The 8,645-nt window shown below is 37.4% G+C and overlaps 1 protein-coding gene across 1 annotated transcript in view; it reads right to left on the bottom strand.

Moving 5' to 3' along the window:
* Window positions 1-8,645, bottom strand: part of LOC125245430 — a 1,350,402-nt gene that overhangs the window by 1,160,444 nt on the left and 181,313 nt on the right.

Raw genomic sequence — 8,645 nt, 5'->3', positions numbered from 1 at the left:
ACCGATCGTTTCGTGTCTTAGGACATCAATGTGTCATCACGAGCCGCAGGGTTTAATTTGGATTTGTCTATGGAAGTGTTTCAGACTCTTATTGTACGAGTTCCCATCCACTGGCATTATAAGACTGACAGACGGCAGCGGTTGGAGGTAAAAATCATAATTTGTGTTCTACTGAAGAAACAAAGACACCTACATCTTGGATGTGCTGGGGGCAAGCAGATAAACATAAAATTTTCATTTTTGGGTGAACTATCCCTTTAAGGCTAAAAGTAGCTCCTAACTTACAGATTTAGGAGAAACTCTTAAAAATAATTAGCCTGGATGCCAGCCGAACTTAGCCCCGCCCACAACATTTTGAGGTCGGGGAGTTCGGTCTGGACTCGATCCGTAGAGGAGTAATTATGCCCGAACAGAAACTGTTCGGACCAATCACATTGTCAGGGCGATGATTGACAGATTATCACCAGAAACGTAATCAGCCACGTCATCAAAGAGCGCTTGGGGAGTTTGATTGACAAGCGATCTAACCAATCAGAACGCCGCATCCGCTATTTTGTCCGACAAAGCAGTCAGGAGTTAGAAGATTAACATCGGTGGAGTTAAACTTGAAAAATTGTGCATATTGACGTCTTTCCGCGTTTGAAACAACATTCATTCTCATGTTCATTCATGTTTATTTGATGCTATAAATGGACTCGTAGTAAGAGATGATCGGTTCACGAGCCTCTTGAGCTGAGGCGCTACAGCAATCTGTCACGATCATGGTCACAACCCATTAAAGAGCCACAAAACGGTTTTTATTGTTTGAATTTTTTTAATAACTACACAGTTTGAAAGCTGGGACTTTGTTTAATATCATAAGTAACCTGCTCTGTCTCGTCTGTCGATGTGTTGTCAGTTTCCTCTTTGCTCCGCGATGTATTTTCCACTCTGTGTGGCGTGACAGCGCCACAGCTTGTCGGACAAAGCAACAGTAACTAAGGGGGGCGAGTCTTTGCGAAAGGTCAATGATGGCTGTTGTTGAAGAACTGAGATGTGTAGATTCCACCATCGCGTCCGTTATAGAAGATATCGACAGCGCATTAATTTTAAAAGAGGAACAGAGGACCGCGATCAAGGCATTTGTCGATGGGAAAGATGTCTTTGCCGTCCTTCCTACGGGATTCGGCAAAAGTTTGATTTATCAGCTGGCCCCGATGGTCGCTAAGAAGAGTTCTGTTGACAACTATGCGTCGCTCAACATACGTCACTTACTCTGTAGCTCTGATTGGTTGTAGGTCTATCCAATTGAGGTCTTTCCTGGATCGGTTGAAATACGCCCCCATAATCAAAGCCCAATGGAGCAGTATCAGACTCATATTCGAACTAGAATTGAGTATGACCACGTCAGGCTAAAAAATAATGGGTGTCAGTCCTACTTTTAGGAGTCCTAAATTTTTGCTCTAAGAATATTTCACAAAGTATTTTAGCTCTAAAACTAGCTCCTAAATCTGTGAAACGTTAGGAATAGTCAAGAGGACTCATATGTCACTAAGACCAAATCACAAACAGTCCTAATCCACCCAAAGACACTGAACACCACTGAGGCAATAGCGATAAAACTGGGTGCTGCACCTTTTCTTCATAAATACAATACATATTTTGGAATACAATAAAATGCCAAAAATAAATCTTCAATAAATAAATAAATATATAAATAATGTACTCTTACCTGTGGCAGTTGTTTTCACACTTACAAATGATCGAATAGAGTATAGATATATATTAACAATATCACACTCGTAGCCGTGCGATATGGCTGTATATCAGCACGGCTGTGATTCGTCCGTAGGCACGAGGCCGCAGGTAATCACAGCGTGCTGATATACAGCCATATCGCACGGCTACGAGTGTGATATTGCGTTTATACAGCAGTTCGACGGCACGAGTGTGTAAATAAATAAAAACAACAACGTCTTTAAAACCCTCTTTTGTGCAGCACTACTTCCTTCCGCCACGGATTCAAATCTCAGGTTGTCAGTTGGACCAAGCCTCCGTTACTAATTCTAAAACGTCACTTCAGAACTAGTAACGAAGGAACGTTGAGTCGCTTCATTGAAACACATTGAATTTTGTACAGTATTAGAGAGAGAGAGCCTGAGAGAGTAGGCTGTTATAATATTTATTGAACAACAAATAAGCACAATTGTACAGTTCAGTCAAACATAAAGCACTAGTTATTTAAAAAAAAAAAAAAAAAAACTATAGGACACCTTTTATGCTTGTATGTGGGTTTTTACAAATATTTAACGAATGAAAAGGATTTTAAAGAGCTTGTGACAAAACCTCCTAACTCCATTGGATCCTCAAACTGTCAGTCAAACCTCATTAATCCGCCTCACCTCGTGAAGGATGTGCGCACGCAGTTTGGACATCTCCTCTGTGCAATGCAAAGGTAAATAAAGATCTAATGTTTGAAAAAAAAAAAATTGTAAAGCGTTTTCTTTATCCAAAAAACCCTATGTTTATAAAGTTTAATGTTTTACGTATTTGAAGAGCGGAGAAGAGTCTTCGTCTGATATGTCCCGTCTAGTTGTAGCCAATATGCTATACAAGGATGTAAGGTAACATTAATTATTATCAGATTTAACAAAGCACAATTCGACTTGCTCTGGAACAAATAATAGATTAATAAGACCAAAGATTGCCCGTTCTATGTACTCAAATTGAATTATGTCTCGTGTTTAACCACTATAAGAGCCAGCGGTAAATCCCCGAAGCACTGACCGAGATGAAGCTGTTCTCGGCGGTTACAGAAGCACTGAACGGCCGCTGATGCCCTGGAGCTCACATCTCCGAAAACGTCAAAACAAATTGTAAAATAGGCGCTGTTATTAAATATGAGTCACATATTTCAGGTCTAAACAACTACATTATCGCCTAAAAACCTATTAAAACTACAGTTCATGGTACAACAAGTAGTATTTGTAAAAATTACGGTTGATTTGGTCGGCCGCCATGACGGTCACTTCAAGCGGAGTGATACAAACGGTGAAAAGGTAGGAGTGCTGTTATCACTGAAATATCGCATGGCTATCAGCCAATCAGATTCGAGAACCAGACAGAACTGTTGTATAATATATATATATATATATATATATATATATATATATATATATAGCGTAGGACATTACAGAAGACAAATGAATATGTTATTGGAAAATTTGATCGATGAAGCCCTCGAAACGTATGATGATCTTGGTTATGAAGATGATGAGGATGACCCCTCCCGCGAATCAAAATTCAGGAAATACTGTGAACAAATAAGAGGGCTATCTCTTTCATGGAATGAATTGATAAACATATGTGTTAAAGGGACTGAACAGTATTGCGATATGATAAGAAATGTTCTGGAGGTGATGACACGAAGTAATGAACGCTTTCGCATCAGCGACATCCTCTGTATCTACACATATGTACAAGATGTTTGCGTGGAATTGGTTAGATTCCATAATGTTGATTCTACCACCGTCAGGGCTATTGTTGCAACAACGGGGAACTATGTCCTAGACCATGATTGGAAGTCATGCCGCAAATTTCTTTTCTGGCTAGACAATCACTAATCTTTGTTTTTACTTTCTTACTTAGAGCATGCGGTCATCTTATATCATTATAACGGTTTACTTACTGTGTAGAGCAATTCGATGTATTCTTATTTTAGAGCATGCTGTCGTTATGTAATCGCATTTCAATTTATTCTTTTATTACCTAAGGTATGATGTCTTTATGTATCCTGTTTTAATACTTTTTAATAAAAGATTGATTTTCACCATGTGTATGTCTTATTCTTTTGCGAGGGTTGTGTAGCATATGCACACGTATCAGGATAATCAATAAACTTTGGAATGTTCAGAATGCTTCTAGCATGCTGGACTGGGTTGTAAAATCTCATCTCGGCTCCGACCGGTCTGCAAAAGATGAGCCCTCTGACACCTTTGTTACCCTTCGAAACTAAACAGACATGTCCACTTCCAGCTCTTGGGACATCAAAGGGTCCCTCATGTGGACTATGGACCAGATTCACATTCCAACACCCACCACACACACACAGGCACACACAAAAACACACAAACATACATTATTGACTGTATATGTAAAATATAACTATGCCAAGTCACATCCATGTATGTACCCATCATGTATCTCGAGTGTGTGCATGTTTCCTAATGTTAGACTTAGTTTAAATAACTGTAGTTGAGTTAGTTTTAGTTGTAATAAGGGAATTTTGTCTGTAAACCATAACTTCCTTTATATACCTGTCTGATCTATCGAGTTTGATCTCGTTTTAAAGCTCTGGCTACTGATCATTCACTGAGATATGTCACATAGCTGACAAATGCATTTTTCTATGTGTTTAATGATACTGTGAAGAAAGTACTCCATCTCGAAATCTGAGCTGATAGTCATAAAGTATGCAAATTCAGCTAGGAGACCAAACAAAGGAACTTTGCCCGCCAAATAGTGCTGCGCATCTATTGGCCGCTACAATTCAGGAGGTGTGTTAGCTTGGGTTTCCATAAAAACAACGACACACACCTTTTCCTTTGTCTCCCGATTGCCTCTCGACTGCCCCTGAACTGCCTCAGGCGACAGCGCTGTCATCACGCGCTCTCCTTCTGGGACGACCATCTCCTTGGACTCTCTCTCTCTCTTCTTTCTCCTCTGTCATCTTACGCGTCAGTTAAACCTAGTTTGAAAACCCCGCCTGAGAAACCCTCTCGGAAAGGACCAACCAAGCCAGCCACATTGAAACTCTGCTGCACCGACTTGAACCATATGCAAGTATAAATCTCTCTGAAATTTGTTTTAAACTGATTTCTGTGCTGGCTCTCTCTCAAAGGGTTAACTGCCGTAATTTGCCATTTCTTTGACCATCCTTCCTTTCCTGTCTCTACGTTCCCTTTTGTATATATTTGTATAGTTTTCTGTATTCTGTATTTAGACGTATAACCTCTGTAGTCGTAGTTTGCATATATTAAACACATAATTCATGCTCGATTGTTCTTTTTGCTCATTTCAACAAAAGCCAGGTCACTTTAACGTTTCGATCCTATATCCTTGCTTTACGTTTGGATGCTAGAATAGGAGGTCCTTCTCGTGGCCAGAGAACAGACCTTCCTTTTTATAACATTCTGAGGAGCTATAGTTTGCTGGACAAACAAACAGTTTCTCTAAATAATTATTAAACCAGAACTAATCATATATATAATTGATTACAATTCGTTGTAATTAATTCACCATATATGCTTAATTCCCCCTTGGGTCGGTATGTGCATAATAATTCATAAAGCTTTATGAATTATTATATTCATATTCCACCCATAAATTGATTAATAACTGTATAATCGTTACATATCATTAACTTTACAAAAAGTAAATCAACCCTGACCATATAACAGAATTTGTGCAGAATTTGTCACTTTATATCAGTTAAATTGATTCAAAAATATTTGTTTTGGACAAATAATATCCCATGCTGGTTGGAAAATTCCTACCAGTAGATTTATTTTCTGTTGTCTTATGTTTTGAGATTTAGTTGGGCAGCCTAATAATGTGAGACAAAGCCAAATGTTTGAGTTGGCAACCCTGCTTATGTACATGTTTTCAGGTGTTTCTTTAATGCTGAACTATGCTTGCTTCCCCCTATAGTTGTATCTGCACACAAGAATGTTCAGACTGAAAATACAGCAAACTCATCAGAAGGCAAGTAATTCAATACAATTGCTGATACATGTGTGAAGTGGGAAAATATTCATTGGTATTTGCCTCTCCTGATATATCAAACAGTATTTCGGTATAAAAAGTATACTCAAGTGAAAGTATGCATACAGTGTTTGCACATTTTCAAAATAAATAAAATTATGGTTAATTATTTGTTGTTGTTTTTTGTAAAACTAAAATAACAAGTAGATTTACCCTAATAACTGTGGTATGTGTAGCTATTTTCCATTACAAATATCAACATGAATAATATACAAATGTAAATATCGGGGTCAATTTGCTTAAAGACAAAGTAAAATTTAAGGGCTTTTAACTTTACAAGGAAAAAATACATTTATATTTATGCAAAATACAAAATAATGTGGCTTTAATAAAAATATAATGGGCTTGCTCATTGAAGTTTACCCATCCAACTACCTATTATATTATACACTACATAAAACCCATCTATTTTTTTTTTTAGCTCATAGCATCCATCCAAGTACTCCTGGGATGGGTTCACAAATGAAATTATGAGGATTGAAAACAGTAGGCTTTTGACATAAACCATTCTTCACAATATGGAAATGAAGTTGATCGAAATGTCTGTTTCAGGCCAATGTTAAAACTGTTTAAAGGGGTCACATGATGCTGCTAAAAAAGAACATTATTTTGTGTATTTGGCGTAATGCAATGCGTTTATGCAGTTTAAGGTTAAAAACACTTTATTTTCCACATACTGCACTTACATCATATAGCATAGCATATTGGCTACAACTAGACGGGACATATCAGACAAAGACTCTTCTCCGCTTCCTCTTCTTGCTCCCTTTAAATACATACCCTTTATAGACAGTGTTTTTGAGTAAAGAAAACACTTTACAATTTTTTTTTTTTTCAAACATCAGATCTCAATTTACCTTTGCATTGCATAGACGAGATGTCCAAACTGCGTGCGGCACTTCATTCACGAGGTTGTCGGATTTATGAGGTTTGACTAAAGCCGGATTCACACTGTGCGATTTATAACAGTCCTTTACGATGGTTGCTTGTCAGACTGTATGAACATGATCCTCATATCACACTGTGGGATCTCAGCTGTCATTAATGTCAGACTGTACGACAGTCAAGACACGTTAAAAACGGACGTGTGCATTGTAGCAAATTAGCTCAAAATAAATATGAATAATTAATCATAACTAGTTATAATTAATTGTTAATATTTGGATCAGTTAATAAAATTAACTTAATGTAATAAAATTAATATTACAATCAATTAACCCGTTGTCCAATGAACACACAGTGTTAATTGTTTATTAATTCTAAGAAATGTTCATTTCCAGGTTATGGGAAATAACAATCTTATTGTACAGTACTACTAAGAGCCTGTAAGTCAGGATCGACATGAATAGGGACTCCAGTATATGAGCGCAAAACACGGACAACTTTACGTGTGACATGAACAAGACTTTATTAACTAGACTAAACACTTAACTACTCTAACATTCACACACATACATGCATACAGTTTACCAAGAGAGAGAGAGAGAGCTAAAGCAGAGTACAGGAAAGCAAGAAGTTACAGCACTGTTTGAAATTCAGCAGATCAACAGCCTTGAGCAAACCATCAGTTTAGTTTTAACACACCCTTCTTTAAAAGGGGTAAGGATATTCAGTGTATCACATAAGGAGACTAAGTTTGATACTTGCATGTCTCTCCAAGTTTAATTAAATCTGTCCTGATGCAATTTGTGGAGGCTCCCGTTGAATCTTTGCTAAACTTGTCTTGATGAAAGAGAACCAGTTGGATTCAGAGGATCTTTGGTGAATGGAAGTTTCTAGGCCATAGCCTGGCACATGCTTGGGGTTTCACAGAAGCTTCTAGCTTCTTACAGCATCATCTTAACATCATCATTTGTCAGTAAAAGAGAAGCAGAAGAGAGTTTGATCTTGAGATCAGTGAATATAAGGGTGAAGATGTCACACCCTCTTGAGGTGTCTGAGCCAGTTTTACGAGTCTTTGTTCTGTAGCAAGATATTAACATAAGACACTGGATTGGATGAATGAGAGAATAACCTTCTAGATTCTTATAATACTAACATGTCACAGAGTTAGTAACATAAATTACCAAATAGGAAATGAAAGTTGGAGTCTGTAGATACCAAACATGTTGCCAATGTGATTTGAGTTAACTATACATTTGCAACTATGGAACATTAATACCAAAATAGTTCAAAAGAGAGAATTAATACATATAATAAACCCTAATGAAAGGAAAGTCATGAGATGGGAAACATGGATACATGTTTATACATTTCCCGAGTGGTTATATAGAGAATACATAGGATTAAGAGAGTTTATTTGTCCTTCTCAGAAAGAATGAAGTCAGAGTCACTAGTCTCTGCAAAATTCCTCCTGATCGTAAAAGGTCCAAGGTATCTGTAACAGGACACCTAGTTCTGCCTGTGGTTTAGCTACGTTTGGGATGCTAGTTGCAGTTTTAGGGGGATGGGTTCACAGAACTTTGATAGAGTGAGTTCATGGGTAATTCATTAAATACAATGAATAATTGTGTGGCTGATTGATCCAGACGCTACAACATTCATTATACAGAATAATGAATATTAACATATATGAGCATGGAGAAAATGACAACAAACTCCCAAGCACAAGGGCAAAAGAATATTTAAAAGAGCTAATAATAGGCTACTTTGATTATGTTTACGAGCACTGCAGTCTCATGATAAACAACACAAACACAGAAAGAATAAAGACAATGTATTTTTTGTCCATTTTTCTTTGAATTTTCAATCTAAACCAGTCTTTTGTCTATTAGAATAATCATGTCATTGTGATAGGCCACACCACTGTATCAGTGTCCAATTTGCACATATAATTTATTTGA

Source organism: Megalobrama amblycephala, linkage group LG1 (assembly GCF_018812025.1).
Source record: "Megalobrama amblycephala isolate DHTTF-2021 linkage group LG1, ASM1881202v1, whole genome shotgun sequence".
Lineage (NCBI taxonomy): Eukaryota > Metazoa > Chordata > Actinopteri > Cypriniformes > Xenocyprididae > Megalobrama > Megalobrama amblycephala.
This window is presented reverse-complemented; position numbering and strand designations above follow the sequence as displayed.